This window comes from Colossoma macropomum, unplaced genomic scaffold, assembly GCF_904425465.1.
Source record: "Colossoma macropomum unplaced genomic scaffold, Colossoma_macropomum, whole genome shotgun sequence".
Lineage (NCBI taxonomy): Eukaryota > Metazoa > Chordata > Actinopteri > Characiformes > Serrasalmidae > Colossoma > Colossoma macropomum.
In genome coordinates this window covers 28,534,896-28,551,562 of record NW_023494794.1, presented here as the reverse complement: position 1 = coordinate 28,551,562, position 16,667 = coordinate 28,534,896, and the positions used below count along the sequence as shown (strand labels likewise).

Sequence of the window (16,667 nt, the reverse complement as noted above, 5' to 3'; positions counted from 1 at the left end):
GTTTCTAATCACTGAACCAGAACTTTCCTTTAATTTTAGAAAGTAGAAGGATGGATTTCACTAAAAAAGTAAAAAAAAAACTCACCTGTATGTTACCTTATTCTACAGCAAACGGGTTTTGGGCAGCAGGATGCTAACATTACTGCTACTGAGTGTTGATTGGTTAGCATGACTGATACTGAGTGCTGATTGGTTGGTGAGCAGAGCAGCTCATTGGCTGTTCACACTCACTGACGTCATGGATGTACATGAGGCGCCGTTTTAAACTCCTATAACTCGAGTTTAAAAGCTCTTAATAATATAACAGTGGTGTTAAAATGTTTTATGCTGTTCTGTGTTCAGGAAATGAATGAATTCCTTTACATTAAAAATGTTTAAGCATTTATAAACTATGATAAACTCTATAACACAGTGGAAATTCGGAAGTTAAAAGCGGAAGTTTTAGTGAAATGAACTCTGACCTCCCGGCTGATGGGGCTGTCAGTGAGTAGTGAGTGATGGTGGTCATCCTGCAGGATGATGTCCTGCTCTTCTTCAGCACGTTCACACTGCCGCTCGGACCGCGAACTGACCGAGCTGCCCCACCACTTCTCCCCCATCAACCTGCAACACAACAATAATATTAACAACAACAATAATAATAATAATAATAAGAAGAAGAAGTGTATTTGGAGATCAACTCATACACTAAAAATGCAGCTAGAAGAGAATTATTACTACTAATAATAATAATAATATTAATAATAATAGTAATGTTGGTCATGTTAAGTAACACTAATGGTTCTACCTTTTACTCTCTCCACTTTACACTATGACCTCTCTCTGTCTCTATCTCTATGTCTCTCTCTCTTTCTCTCTCTTTAAGGCTCTTTCTCATACTGTTTCTCTCTCTCTCTGTCTGTATCTCTGTCTCTCTCTCTCTTTCTCTGTTTCTGTCCTTATCTCTCTCTCTCTGTCTCTATCTCTATGTCTCTCTCTCTTTCTCTCTGTCTCTCTCTTTAAGGCTCTTTCTCATACTGTTTCTTTCTCTCTCTCTCTGTCTCTCTCTTTATGTCTCTCTGTTTCTCTCTGTCTGTATCTCTATGTCTCTCTCTCTCTCTTTCTCTGTTTCTGTCCTTATCTCTCTCTCTCTGTCTCTCTCTCTTTCTCTCTCTTCAAGGCTCTCTCTCTTACTGTTTCTCTCCTTACGTCTCTCTCTGTATATTCTGTATTTTAATGTAATTAAGATCTCAAAATCTCTCTTTATGTCTCTCTCTTTCTCTCTGTCTCTCTCTCTTTAAGTCTCCCTCTCTTTTTCTTTCTCTTTATGTCTCTTTACATCTGTCTCTTTTCCTCTCCATGTCTCTCTATCTGTCTCTCTCGCTCTCTTTTGCTCTTTCTATCCTTTTCTCTATTTCTCTCTCTATGTCACACTCTGTCTCTCTCTCTCTATTTCTCTCTATCTCTTTCTGTCTTCTTCTGTCTCTGTCTCTCTCTATGCCTCTCTATCTCTGTCTCGCTCTCTTCTGCTATCTCTCTTTCTCTCCTTCTCTGTCTCTCTCTGTCCCTTTCTCTCTATGTCTCTCTCTCTCTTTCTCTCTCTCTGTCTTACTCGTCTATAATGCTTTGTTTTCTTCTCAGCTCTCTTATATGCTGTTTAACTGCGGGAGTCTGTCTCTCTGCAGCTCCTCCTCTTTTCTTCCCCTTTTTTCTCATCAGCATCGCCGGAGACGGCAGCTTCTCCAGACAGCCGCTTCCAGTGTGACCACACACCTGACCAGGTAAACAGATCACATTCTCACCTGCACTAGTCATTACATACACGCTCCATTAAAAACACATTCTTATGTGGTTTATATTATTACAATGTTATTAGAATATTTCAGACTACACTGTTACAAGTTATTACCAAATGATATAACAGCAGGAAGTTGTAACTCTCTGTACTGAGTTGATTACTGACTTTAAAACTTTGGAATCACTGTTTAATAATATAAAACCAGTCTGGGTGCAGCTGTATACTGTATAAAATGAGTCTAATCTGCTCGTCCTGAACAACTTCACAGCTTTCAGATAATCAGTTAATAAATAAATGGCTGTAAATAAAAATGTATTGATGTTAGACGAGTCCACAGTGACAAACAGAGCTCTAGAAGATTCTGAAATGACTGAGAAAGCTGCAGAACATCAAATTAAAAATAAAAAATACAATTTAAATCAGAATGGATTTCAAATAATATGAAGATTCAAAATGAATTTCTAATCAAAATATCCAGAATAAAATTTTAATAAAATTTATTTCTCAAATGAAGTTCAAATTTAATTAATACTCAGAATATAGTTCTGATTATTCAGAATTAAGTTCTAATAAAATTGATACCCTGAATAAAACTATTTATATATAATTAATATCCAAAAAAAAAGTAATAATATTAATACCTTGAATAAAAATCTAATAATATTAATACTCAAACATACTTAATAAAAACGTAATTAAATTAACATCTTAAATAATATCTAATAAAATTAATATGCAGAATAAAACCTGAATAAAGTTAATATTCTGGACAAATATAAAATAATATTATTACACAGAATAAAACACTAATAATATTATTACCAGAATAAAAACTGAATAAAATTCATATTTAGAATTAAAATCTAATAATATTATTACCCAGAATAAAAACCTAACAATATTAACATAAAAGTGCTCATTTATGTTGAGGTAGATCAACCTATTATTCTTTAACACTTCATTAGTGTAAATATAATTAATTAAATTATGTAATTACAGTATATTACTTATCATTTAATATCTGCTTGATATAAACTTGAAATACTGAACTAAACTCAAAAAAACTGTCTGGTTTCTAGCGTACAGTATTTCAATCTACACTGTATAAGTTATAATTGAATAAAATGACAACCATTAATAATATGAAAGTGATTCCAAACTTTTGATCAGTACTACATTATTAAATAATGTAAATCTTTTCATAGGAAACTGTTCTGACCAGCTCAGCAGGCGCAGTGAAGAGCTTGTTTAATGGATCACAGCTGAAAGATTCCTCACTGCCAAAATAAAAACACACTCTTTGAGTCTTTGAATAATTATAGAGCCCATATCAAGACAAAAATATTGGCACTGAGACTCAAATCCATCTACACTGTCACGTCTAACTGTGAGTGCGTTACTACTCACCTGTATATGACTTTAAACAATATCCTGTAAACTTTACACAGACAGACCTACCTGGGATTTTGGAGGACTTTGTGCCAAAAGGCATCATCATACTGGCTGAGTGCTGGAGGCCGAGAGCTGCTCTCCTGCCGACGGTGTACTGCTCTTGATCGCCTGCAGGGGGCGCAACAAACTCACAAATAAATGTGAATGACGGCGACCATAAGAAAATCTAATGCATGACAATATATGGATTTCAAAAGCATTACATATATTATCATATATGGGTTCATCTATAATGCAGCTTATATTTGTCACATATGGACATTTATGTGACATACATGCCAACTTATTTGAAATTTTCAAATATGTGACGCGTATTTCCACCATACATCAACATATACAGACATTTACGTGCAACACATATTCAACAATATATGACAGAAAACATTATTCATACATAGATGGCATATATTACTCATATATGCTAGCTTCATGTTATATAAGATTTTTAAGCACCCTTGTTTCTTCCACAGACATCCTAATGAAGTTAAAATTAGTTCAACTACAAAGCATAACTCTTAATACATGCACATTGCAAGCAAAAGCATTAAAATATGAAATAAATAAGAATATTGTTCCCAGACACATTAAAATATTATATATATAAATATTCAAAAGCAAACACATAACATAGTAACAGTACTATATATATATATACACATATATGCGTACGGGTGGTTAGAGCGTTCAAAATGAGCTTTTCTGCCAAACGGACTACAAAATCTGTCGCGTGGATGACATCACTACTACACATCTCGCCCAGCAGCGCAGGCACTGAGCCATGGGATTTGTAGTTCAATTGTATTTTGCTCCTTTACGGTTATATTACTTAGCGCAATATCGTGCTATTACATTTAATTCATTGGTCCTGTGTTTGTTCAGTCGCAAAATGACTGCTTCACAAACGTTCCAGCTTTAAGTGATTTTTAATACGTTGTTAAAAATTCCCTACGGCGAAATGAATGGCGATTCAAAAATATTTTGAACGCAACCAGCAGATGGCGTAGTTCTGCACTTTCACGAAGGTGAAGCCAGCTTTTTGTTTGTATTTTGGCCGTTCCACCTTAAATGTTGCAGCAGTTACATTCTGGCATAGACATACATGCCTATATACTGCGTTGTCTGTTGTTCTCTATCTGAGGCGATACGTCTGCGCGTCCGCCATGTTGGAGAGGTCAAGATCCGCTTGTAAACAGATTCACTTGTACTGAGAGTCTAAGAATGAGAGTCTCAGAATTAAATCAGCCACAACTTCCTTACTACTCAACCGATTTTAACCAAATCTGTTTAGTTATAATCCTCAGACACAGATTAATCTGGGCTGCACGGATCTGGTCTCGGTAGCTTTTATTACTTTAATACCTGACCGTGATAATTAGCCGTCCGGACCAGCAGGAAAGTATTCAGTCTGCTGTTCGAGTTTTCCCGTTCCACTTTAAATGGTTCCACTTTCTGGTGCCTGAAGCTGCACCATTTAAGGTGGAACAGGAAAGTTCGAACTAGACGCTGGCAAATAAGAAGCTAACTTCAGCTTCGTGTAAGAAGTTGCTAACGCTAATCTATTATGAATATCTACACGGATTAAGGAATGCTGTAACTTACCGAGCTACAAAGCTTTAACCATCACTGTACATAAATAACTACTACATCAAGTTAAGACCCCCTGAATAGACTATTAAATGAAATAAGCTTCATATAAAACCAGAGGAAAAACAATCACACCAACAGGTTCTCTGTTCCTCACCAACCACACGGCCATATCTACATAAACACCACACAAACAATACACATCACACAGACATGAGTGTAGATCATGGCGTTCCCTCCGTTATATAATCCTATGCCACTTTCTGAGAGTAATATTCCTGAAATAGTGTAATTTTGGACAGTATCTTTCTGAAACTGCCACTCTGTAATGGTACTGAATGCCGTCCAGTAGCTATGTTGACCGCCCTAAAATGGCGGCGCCGTTGACGCGCCTGACTGGACCCAACGCAGCATCTAGATATTATATCTATGTACTGGCGCCTCAGGCCTGATACGCCAGAATAGACCTTCTGCATCATTTAAGGTGGAACGGGAAAACTCGAACAAGAAATAGGCGAATATGAAGCCTCGTTGCGCTTTCCTTCATCATCTTAACCTATTTCACTGTTGTACAAAAACAATGAATTAAAACGACTTACGTTGCGAAAGAGAGAAACGGGTCATTTTCCTCCGTTTCTGGTTCGTTCTCTGGTGACTGGAGTCCATTTGAGCTCCACTGGTGCCACATCTCGGCAGAACAAACGTACTAAAACTGTTACCTAGCAACAACTACTTAGGTTCGCTAGCATCGCGTAGCTAACGGGGCGTTAGCAAAGCCGGTTCTCTCTCCACAGATAAATAATATGCGGTTAAATGTCTTAATATTGTTTTTTGATTGTTTGATTAATTTCTGTGGGCTATTATAAACCCACTGACTCGAGCTGGACGCAATTAGCAGGCTAAATGAGAAGCTGAGCTACAGGCTAAGCTAAGCTAAAGTCCCTCACAAAACGAAAGCGTATTCAGAATTAACGCGCGCGCGGTGAAAATAAAGCGCACGCGCGCATAAAGGTTAAAATCGTTAAATTATTACAAAAAAAGATCTGAACTAACGCTATACAAACCAATAACATTATCATAGTGCTGCATTAATACTTCTATAATTATATACAACACAGCTGTATAATATTACTGTACATACTTGGTTCTTCAAGGGTTTTTTTAGTCAAGACAATGGTTCTGTTCTGTTTTGTTCTATATAGAACAATTTTGATGTTTAAAAGGCTTTTCACGTGGAGAAATTGGTGGAGGATGTGTTGTATGTACATAGAACCTTTTTGAAAATGGTTCTCTATAGCACCAACAAGGGTTCTGGTACTGTTACAAGCTTAACATCATAACAAGTTTTGGTGCGATATAGAACCACACGCTAAGAAGGTTCTTCAAGGATTCTTTAGTTAAGAAAATGGTTCTATATTGAGCCGTGAACACTCAAAGCACTCTTTGCCTGAATGAAGGGTTCTTTGCATTGTGAAAGCGTTCTTCATATCGATGGAGAATGTGCTGTAGATGTAGTTCTACATAGAACCCTTTCTGCTTAGAGTGTGCACAACACATTCTCCATCAATTTGAAGAACCGTCTAACCATGCAAAGAACGATTTCAGGATGCAAATTGTTCTATATAGAATTTATGATTCTAAATAGAACCACTGTCTTTACTAAAGAACCCTTGAAGAACCATCTTTTTTAAGGTGTACAGGGAGCAAATGTCTCATGCAAAAGTTTGGACACTCCTGGACAAATTACTGCACAGTTAAATATTTTATTAACACTTAATTGCTACACTTAAAAAAAGGTTTTTCAAGGGTTCTTCAGTAAAGGGGAGCGGTTCTGCATCAAACCAGCAACACTCAAATAACACTTTGGGTGATTAAATGGTTCTTTGCATTGGGAATGGGTTCTTTAGACTGATGAAGAATGTGTTGCAGATGGTTCCATACAAAACCGTTTTGGAAATGGTTCTATATAGCACCAAAAGCGTTCCACTATTGCTACCCTTTTTTGGTACTATGTAGAACCCCTTTTGCTAAGAGTGTACACTCTTAAAAGAGATGGTTCTTCAAGGATTCTTTAGTAAAGGGAATGGTTCCATATAGAACCAGGAACACTCAAAGAACCCTTTGCATGATAAGGGGGTTCTTTGCATCGGGAAAGGGCTCTTCAGAGTGATGGAGAATGTGCTGCAGATGGTTCTATACAAAACCTTTTTGAAAATGGTTCTACAGCACCAAAAGCATTCCACTATTGCTACAAGCCAAAGAACACTTTTTGGCACTATATATATATATATATATATATATATATTTATATATATAATATAATATACATATAAAAATAAAACCTTTTTTGTCCTTTTTTGTCATTTTTTAGTTTATGACCTAATCTGAAAATACCTGCTGCTCTTTACATTGTATGTAAATTTCATGATGAATGGACCAAAACAAACAGCTCAGAATTACGTGGAAAGAAGTCTGGTTCCACTGACTTATATTAAAAGTAAAGTATGTTTTTTCCTTCTCCTGTAAAATTACGGATTTGGAGATACGAGGTTTTGTTCTGACAGCAGAGATATTTTAGTTTTCTGTAGTTATCAGATTATTAAGTGCACATTAAGTAAACATACTCAGTGGCGCAGCTCTCATACCAGTTATTGTTATATAATCCACTTATAGCGCTCTCTCTCTCTCTCTCTCTCTCTCTATATATATATATATATATATATATATATATATATTCCAATTACTATCTTCTTTGTGTCAATAGAAGCTAATATTAGAAACCATCATCAACAAGTGTTTCATCACTGGTTTGGGTCCCATTCAGCGCTCCTCCCTTTCCTTACTCTAGCACAGCTTCTTTTTTTGGAGAGAGGTGACGTGTTAGTCAGGATGACGAGGAGCTCTATTAACAGACCCCTCTGCTGTCACTTTAACACCCCCCCCCCACACACACACCTTTCCTCCCTCCCCCTTTTACGAAAATGACACTGACCACTGCCGGATACCAGCATACTGAGCGGGGTTTGTGTCTCCCCACCCGTATTCCGACAAGCCCCGCCCCCCTGGATTGCGAGCGGCCACTAGTTCTCTATTTCGGTTTATTTTTATTTTTACAAGAACCGAAAAAGGAAGGGAAGCTCACTGGCGAAGTGAAAAGAAGTGAGCCAAATAATAAATAATTAAAAAATAAAAAACAATGAATAAACAAAGTCATCTACGTCACCTCATTCCATAGAAACGCCCCTTCTCGCTGGGATCTGGGATTGGCTAGAAGTTGTTTTTTTTTTTATCATTTTATTTTTACAAAAACAAAGTGGAAAAAATGCAAAGATATTCAGTGGTGGAACTTCTGGCGTTTCTTAAATTCTTAAAACAAGAGAAAGTGTGTTAAAAAAGAAAGTGCAACGTCACTCATTCCGCAAAATGTTCCACAAGCCCGCCCTCCTGCGCTGTGATTGGCTAAAAGAGCTTTAAGAAACGTCCCAGCCTTTAAATTCAGTTCAGTATTTGCTTTATTACTTTATAAACATGGCAAATTTAGGTTTGTATGATCAATGCAGCGCAACAATCACATGAACTAATAACGATAATAATAATAATAATAATAATAATAATAATAATAATAATAATAATTTATTTTTATCGTTATTTTTAGTAGTAGTTTTACAGGTATTATTCTTAAAGTTCAAAGCATCCTGAACAGCGGAATGCTTGTGACGATGAACCACCAGCCAATCACAGCGCAGGAGGGGCGGGGCGTTTCCCGAATACGGGTGGGGAAACAAATAATGTGGCAGCGGAGGGATCTACCGGGGAGAGAGCAGGCAGGGCCCAAGACACCGGCGACTTTTTCCCCCTCTCCGGTTTTATTTTCATCGTTTTTACTGTTGTAAACTACTTAAAAGTCGCGTCGTCACCTTTTAACACTTTTTAAGGATTTATTTGGCCGTTTTCTTTGAGGAAAGAAGTGAGTTGACGCTGGATTTGGTCAAGTTTTTCCTCTTTCGTAGAGGTGTGAGTCACAGTGATTTGGGATAGGTCACATTTTGGACGCTGTGTTTTTTTTTTAACGCCGCATTTTGTCGAGGAAAAGCGGTTTATAGTCGGAGAAAAGAGACCGGAGAGCGAGTTCTGTTCCTCTGGGCTCTTTTGGCTCGGATGTGAAGAAGTCTGGACGAACCGGAGGGGGAAAAAAAACTTCCACCCAACTTTCCTCTCTCTCTCGCTCTCCCTCTCTCTCTCTCTCTCTCTCTCTCTCTCCCTGTCTCTCTCTCCCTCTCTCTCCCTCTGTCTCTCTCTCTCTCTCTCTCTCTCTCCGCCATGTGGAGAGAGTTCAAGCCGACAGGTGCTGCTGGTTGAGGACGAACTGCGCTTTAATCTGTGTTTTCTTTTCTTTTTTTTCTTTTTTTTTGGTGCCGCTATTGTTAGTGTTTCCCTCAGTGTTCTGTCGGGTTCCGTTCGGTTCTGTTCTGGAGTCGCTGTGCTGTGAAACGTGGTGAGTAGCTGCCGGCTTTAAACAGTTCATTGAAACTCTACTATAGTGTGGTTATATAATAGGTGTGCGCACTTTAGACACTTCTTTAAGGGCTCTTTAGTAAAAGCAATGGTTCTATTTAGAACCATAGATTCAAAACAGAACCAGTTGCACTCCTAAATGGTCTTCAGATTGATGGAGAATGTATATGGTTCTGTATAGAACCTTTTAAAAAATGGTTCTACATAGCACCAAAAGGGGTTTTTCTGTTGTGTACAAGCTTGACATTGTACACAATAGAAGAACCTTTTTTGGTGCTATATAGAACCACATACAACACATTCTCCATTAACTTGAAGGGCCATTTAAGCATGCAGATGGTCCTGTGTAGAAGCATTTTCTTCACTAAGAACGATAGAAGAACCTTTTTGGGTGCTATATAGAACCATTTTCAAAAAGGTTCTATATGGAACTATCTACAGCACGTTATTCATGAAACTGAAGAACCCTTTCATGATGCAAAGAACCCTTTAATTATGTATCATGATTATAGAGCCAGTTTTCTTTACTCATGCATATATAAATATATATATATATATACACACACACACACACACACACACTACATTTGCATCTGTATATATATATATATATATACACACACACACACACACCTAAATAGACCTGATCAACCTAAATCTCTCTTTACAGTCATTTATTAGAAAAGGAAAGTGTAAAACCAGAATAAGAGGATTCTTGTTTCACTAATGCACCAAATTATCCAGCTGTTTTATCTCGAAATCGCTTCTTGGAGCTTGCGTGAGCTGATAATGACCATTGGCTTTAAATCAGCTGACTGACTGGACACGCTGAACTCTTTATCACTCGGCCGGTTTATTTACTCCTCAGACCTGTTGAGTTGGTTCTTCTGACGCAACAAATGTCTGGAATTATTGGCGGAGATCAGCTCGTCTTCAGTGTTTTGGTCATATTGGACATGGAGGTGGACGATATGGCAAAATACAATATTGATACTTCAAGAATTTTTCATGATACACTGTACGTTATGATATTTTAGACATCTGATTAGTTAGAACAGAGAAAAAGGAACCAATTAAAAATAGTGATAAATACAAAAACATTGAATACAATGATTTTATTCAGGATTTGTTATACTGTGTTGCACTAAATATAGTTAAATTGACTAATTTTATAATGAAGCATGCAGTTGGTCAGTGTCTACAAGCACTGATGATATACGCCATATGAAAAGCATACTGAATTGTATTGTGACGTAATTTATCACCGTATCTACGTATGTTGTCACATTGCTCAGCCCTAGTTGGACAGGCCCCTTGAAAGCCCTGGTACCCTGGACTGCTGATAGTTTTTAGTCTGGTCAGTTTTCTTGCTCGTGTTTCTGTAGGGCTCTCCTGATACATCGGTTGGCCGATAATAGTGGCCAATATTGATAATTCAGTTCGATTCGGTATTATAGTGTCTCAATACAGCAGAAAAATAAGGAGTGCCTGAAAATGTTCTGTACGAGAGGGGATATGGGGTTTGTGGGCCGACGCAGAATCCAATATTTTTCATGCACATATCTGTTGATGTCGATACATAAACATTTGTAAGATATAAAAGTTGTGATATTGATAGAACGGCTTTACAAAGAAATATATTATTTGTGTCTATATTGTTACAAATGCAGTACAAGAAATACGATGCAGGCATTTTAGGCCAGTAGTGCAGCGCAACGTGGCGTAAACATTCTCTACACGTCTGTTCGATGCCAATATTTGCTTATTTATAAGTAAATATATATAGTTACATGTGTTAATTTTTTATTTTCAATTTTTTAGAAGAGATATTATTATAAGAAACTGAAAACAGGAAGTTATAAGTAATCATATAAAGATATTATTATTATTATTCTTATTATTACTATTATTATAACATTCAGCACTATAAAAGTTAAGATTGTTTACAGTACAGTATGTGACAGTGCATACAATACAGTACAACATAATACATGTTTTTACGATGTGCTGTAATGGTACAATGTTATAATAACTGCAGATTTATCTCTACACTGTTAGAAATAAAGGTTCTGTTCAGGTACATTTTCCGTTCATCAAGGTACAAACAGTGTAAATGTTCCCTCAAAGCTCCAACAGTGGTTTTAAGGTCTGATTGTGAACCTTAAATAAGTTTTTCCAGGTGAAAAGTTCGTATTTGTACCTTTTCATAACCGAATGTTTTAAACAGAACAGTAAAATAAAAGCCTGGAGACGAGACGGGGTGTGTGGAGTCAGTACAGCTTAGAACATATCATTTCAGTGGATTATGGTTCAGTTATGTTCCCTGACTAAAGTTACTGAGATGGAGTCTTGAGGGTCCAACCCCAGTGACAGGAGGGGAACTGACCCAATGACAGTCTAGTACCTTTATGTCTGAGAATGTATCAGTGTGGAAAAAGCACCGATAATTAGTGGATTGTTTTATATTCTGATGAGCAGCCTCTGACGTGTAGCACGAAGGTAACGTTAGAACACGAAAGTCTTGTTATTGAAGAGAACCGATTTATAATAAGAAAAATAGGAGGTAATTAAAAATAACCCAAAAAACCTGGTAAGCTCCGCCCCCAGTGCTGCAGTAAGTTTGTACTGTTAGAGTTTAAAGGGGAATTCAACTGATTTTTCCAAAATTCTGCATAATTAACTGGTTAAGATGTAAACAGAGTCATTCAGAGTGGTTTGGTGTGAAACGCTCTGTTCTATAGAAACTTACCGAGTCAGAACTGTTCACAGTGGTGGTGATAGGAACCAGACGTCCGCCTCTAAAAGCTCCCTCACAGAAAGTTACTACATGAAATGATTATGAATTTGATGTCTGAGACTCTGTTTTACGATAGTTTTGTGACGGCGTTTTTGTCTAAAATATATTTTAATCAATGTATTTTAATCCATTCATGGTGGAGCAATACATAAAGGATGTTAAGGAGTTATAAGTTTTGATATAATTTAATATATTTTATTACAAATGCAGGGCACTGTGAGGCAAAATAGTCCCCAAAGAAAACTTATTATTTCAGATTTTTCACTATTTTCCATCATCAACATTCCATATAAACTCAGAAGACTCGTGTAGGTTCACTGGTGGTTCTGGATAGTAAATAAAATGTCTATATTTGTGTTGTAGCCATGGCGACCCCTGGTTCCTATCACCACCACTGTAAAGACATCTGAACCATTTCACACCAAACCACTCTGAATCGCTCTGTTTACGCCTCAGCATCTCATTCCCCTTCAAAATCATTGGATAAACCATTGAACTTGTGTCTATATTAAATGATGTCATCAGGATTTTTTAAGATTTGGCGTCACTCAGGTCTTGGTTTCTGATGCTGGTCACTCAGGGAAACATTCCTGATCAGCTGCTGAACATGTCCAGTCATGACATCACAGAGTTGAGCCGAAAGGTGAACTCTGACCTCCTTCTGCTCCTCTGGTTCTGCTGTGGTTCACAGTTTCAGCCGTTTTGTTTAGTGTTCAAACCTTTTGTCTCCTTTCAGGCACTTTTGTGTGTGTGTGTGTGTGTGTGTGTGTGTGTGTGTGTGTGTGTGTGTTAGAGCTGCGATGGTGTGGATTTTTTTCTTACCGTGGTTTAAAAAGCAACGTATTGCTGTGGTTTGGCAGTTTACCGCCAATGCACCTCCATCCCTCCGGCCCCAATCAAGGTGAAATTAAACCTGTTCTGCAGTGTTTGGACACCTGAGCGTCTGACTTCAGGTTAGCTTAGCAAGCAGACTGGAGACCCAGACGGTCCTGTCACCGCAGTACCGGCCTGATTCTGACTAACTGCTGCTTTGCTGACAAGTTTAGACGAAAAAACTGACGTCTGACAGAGCAAAAGTCGAGTGAGGGACTCGCGCTCCTGTCACACTGGTCCTCCGCTCCTCTCACAGAGGCCTGTGTGTATGTATTCAGCTGAACGTTAACTGTAGATATCACAAATAACGACGCCTAGAAATAATTAATAATAATCAGACATGAGAGAAACCCACCGTATGTTTAACGGACTGTCCGTCTCCCTCACATGTGAATCTGGAGTGACCAGCAGCTGAACAGTTTAGTTAGTTTAGAATCCCTTGAACACAGGATGGAAGACGGTCAGTCATGAGAACTAAATAATGATTATTGTGTTTTATAACTTTCACCAGCATAAATAAATAAATAAATAATATTTGCGGTCAAGACAGTAATGAGCTCAACCCTGCGGTAGGAGTCACATGACCGCGGTATTGGGGTAATGCGGTTATTGCCAAAGCCTGTGTGTGTGTGTGTGTGTGTGTGTGTGTGTGTGTGAGAGAGAGAGAGAGACACTCTTCATTACAGAGAGACTATAGAAAGATTATAATGGCAGAGACATTCCAGAGACTAACACGAGACCATCTCTCTCTCTCTGTCTCTCCCTCTCTCCCTCTCCCCTTCTCCTCACCTCTCCTTTTTTCTTCTCTCCTCTTTTCTCTTCTTCTCTCCTCTTTTCTCTTCTTCTCTCCTCTCCTTTTTTCTTCTCTCCTTTTTTTTCCTCTTCTCTGCTCTTTTCTCTTCTTCTCTCCTCTTTTCTCTGCTCTTTCCTCTTCTTCTCTTCTCACCTTTCCTCTTCCCTTTTTTTCTCTTGTCTCGACTTTTCTCCTCTTTTCCTCTCCTTTTTTCCTCTCTCCTCTTTTCTCCTCTCTTTTTCTCTCCTCTTCTCTCCTCTCTTTTTTCTTGTCTCATCTCCTTTTTTCTTCTCTCCTCTTTTCTCTTCACTCCTCTTTTCTCTTCTTCTCTCCTCTCCTCTTTTTTCCTCTTCTCTGCTCTTTTCTCTTCTTCTCTCCTCTTTTCTCTGCTCTTTCCTCTTCTTCTCTTCTCACCTTTCCTCTTCTCTTTTTCTCTCTTGTTGTCTCATCTTTTCTCCTCTTTTCCTCTCCTTTTTTCTTCTCTCCTCTTCTCTTTTCTCTTCACTCCTCTTCTCTTTTCTCTTTTTCTCTCCTCTCCTCTTTTCTCTTCTTCTCTGCCCTTTCGTCGTCTTCTCTTCTCTCCTTTCCTCTTCTATTTTTCTCTCTTGTCCTCTCGTCTTTTCTCCTGTCTTTTCCTCTCCTTTCCCCTCCTCTCCTTTTTTTCCCTTTTTCTCTCCTGTCCTCTCCTCTTTTCTCCTCTCCTCTCTTCTCTTTTCCTCTCCTGTCCTCTCCTCTTTTCTCTTCTCCTCTCCTCTCTTCTCTTTTTCTCTCCTGTCCTCTCCTCTTTTCTCTTCTCCTCTCCTCACTTCTCTTTTTCTCTGTCCTGTCCTCTCCTCTTTTCTCCTCTCTTCTCTTTTTCTCTCCTGTCCTCTCCTCTTTTCTCTTCTTCTCTCCTCTCTTCTCTTTTTCTCTCCTGTCCTCTCCTCTTTTCTCCTCTCTTCTCTTTTTCTCTTCAGTCCTCTCCTCTTTTCTATTCTCCTCTCCTCTCTTCTCTTTTTCTCTCCTGTCCTCTCCTCTTTTCTCTTCTTCTCTCCTCTCTTCTCTTTTTCTCTCCTGTCCTCTCCTCTTTTCTCTTCTTCTCTCCTCTCTTCTCTTTTTCTCTCCTGTCCTCTCCTCTTTTCTCTTTTTTCTTTTCTCTCCTCTTTTTCCCTCTCCTCTTTTCTCTTTTTCTCTCTATTCCTCTCCTCTCTTTCTCTCTCCACGTCTCCCACACACGCTGTGTCTGATGTTCCTCCGGCGTGTTTAACTACCTCTTTTTCGTGTTTTTGCTGCAGGCTGGTGTTCAGTGCGGTTCAGCCGGAGGTGCATTCCTGACAAATTGATAGTCTGCAGGATTTTAAAGAATCTGTACCAAAGATTACACGCAGATTTGATTCACAGTCTGCCGTAGGCACTCTCTCACTCTCTCACTCTTTCACTCTCTCACTCTTTCACTTTCTCACTCTCTTTTGCACTTACTCCGTCTGCTGTTAGTCTCCGTGTTGGTGAAGTATTTTTCCCATAAGCACAGAGTAGCTGAGTGTAATGTATATCAGTGAACTGCCACCGCTGACTCAGCGCTTTAGTCATTTCACAACACACTGAGAACATTTCCAAACGCAGACTCATCACTCGGGACCGGTCAGAGCTCCCTCTGGGTCAGAGCTGAGAACATTACAGCAGAGCTCAGAGTGGCGTCATCAAGACCGAGCAAAGAATGTCTTGGACGCGTATCAGCGCCATCACAAGAAACCTCATCTTATCTCGTAAAAAAAAAAAGCTGCTGCTCTCCTGTTGGATGCGCTGAAACGATTGGCCGAAGTGCATCACGCAAAAGTGGAAAAATGACCCTCCTGTGTTCCTCACTGAGCCCCACCCGGAGAAAATCCGCGTCTGCGGTGAAGTAATGTGTTTGAGAGAGCAGCAGTGAATTTCTTTCATTCAGAGTTCAGTTCTAAAACAGTGATCAGCCTGAGGTTTAACACTGAAATCACGCGGGCTCTCGCATCTTATCGCTTTAATATGTCAAAGCTGCTGTCTTGTTGCAGACCATGGACAGACTTTATCCTGAGTAGAACCTTATAAATGACCCTTGGTCTGTTTTTACCTGCTGAAGTGCTGAAGACCGGCTGTGTGTACACTGAGCCTTGAGGTCTGCATCGTAAAGCAAAGCAAAATCAGACTGGGGGCCGTTTTGTTTCCACAATATACAAATCAATCAAACCACAAAACGAACTACAAATGTACTGCTGGAGTGGTGGTCTCAGTTCGGTTCATTTTTGGGGCCATTTAGAGGGCCTGAGTTCATTTGCTGTGTTCACATATGCACAGAAAACCATGACTCGGCAGTCTGAGTCCACTTCAGACGCTGAAACAGCCCCAGTCTGAAAACACCCTCTGAGAACTTGGGCTGGAGTTCTGGGCGGCTTCTGCTTGGAGCTCGAAGGCCGGATCCCCTTTGGACTCTGGTAGGACCGACAGGACTGAAGGGAGGAGATGTGGAGGGAGTGTGAATACTTCGTCACAGGAAATAGAAGGTAGAGGTGTGAATTTGAAGTGTGTTAGTTTGGAAGGAGGAGGGTCTTCAGGCAGGGTCCGCCTCCCAAACTTCAGTTAAGCCTTGGGTTCACTACATGACTTTTAAAGTCTGAACAGAGTATAAAAGACTGAGCGTCTCAGACTGTCAGACTGGTTTTTGCAGAGTTTTGGGCGACTGAAATATTGGGGATCCACACTAAACGATTAGGGATCAGACACTACTCAACATTTCAGCTGCCGCTGAACCGAACAGAGCTCAGAACTCTCAGAACTCTCGCGAACTTTGGTAAACTGTCGCAAACTCTCGCATTCTTCCTTTACTAGCAGACCCAAACCAACAAACGTGTTGCAGCTGCTGC

General features: G+C 39.1%; 1 protein-coding gene across 1 annotated transcript in view; it reads left to right on the top strand.

Moving 5' to 3' along the window:
* The first annotated feature begins 8,601 nt into the window (after positions 1-8,601).
* kif1c (kinesin family member 1C) overlaps positions 8,602-16,667 on the top strand; it is a 48,311-nt gene continuing 40,245 nt past the window's right edge. The window contains exon 1 of the mRNA XM_036580749.1: positions 8,602-9,308. The gene's annotated coding sequence lies outside the window, so the exon portion shown is untranslated. The remainder of the gene's footprint in view (positions 9,309-16,667) is intronic.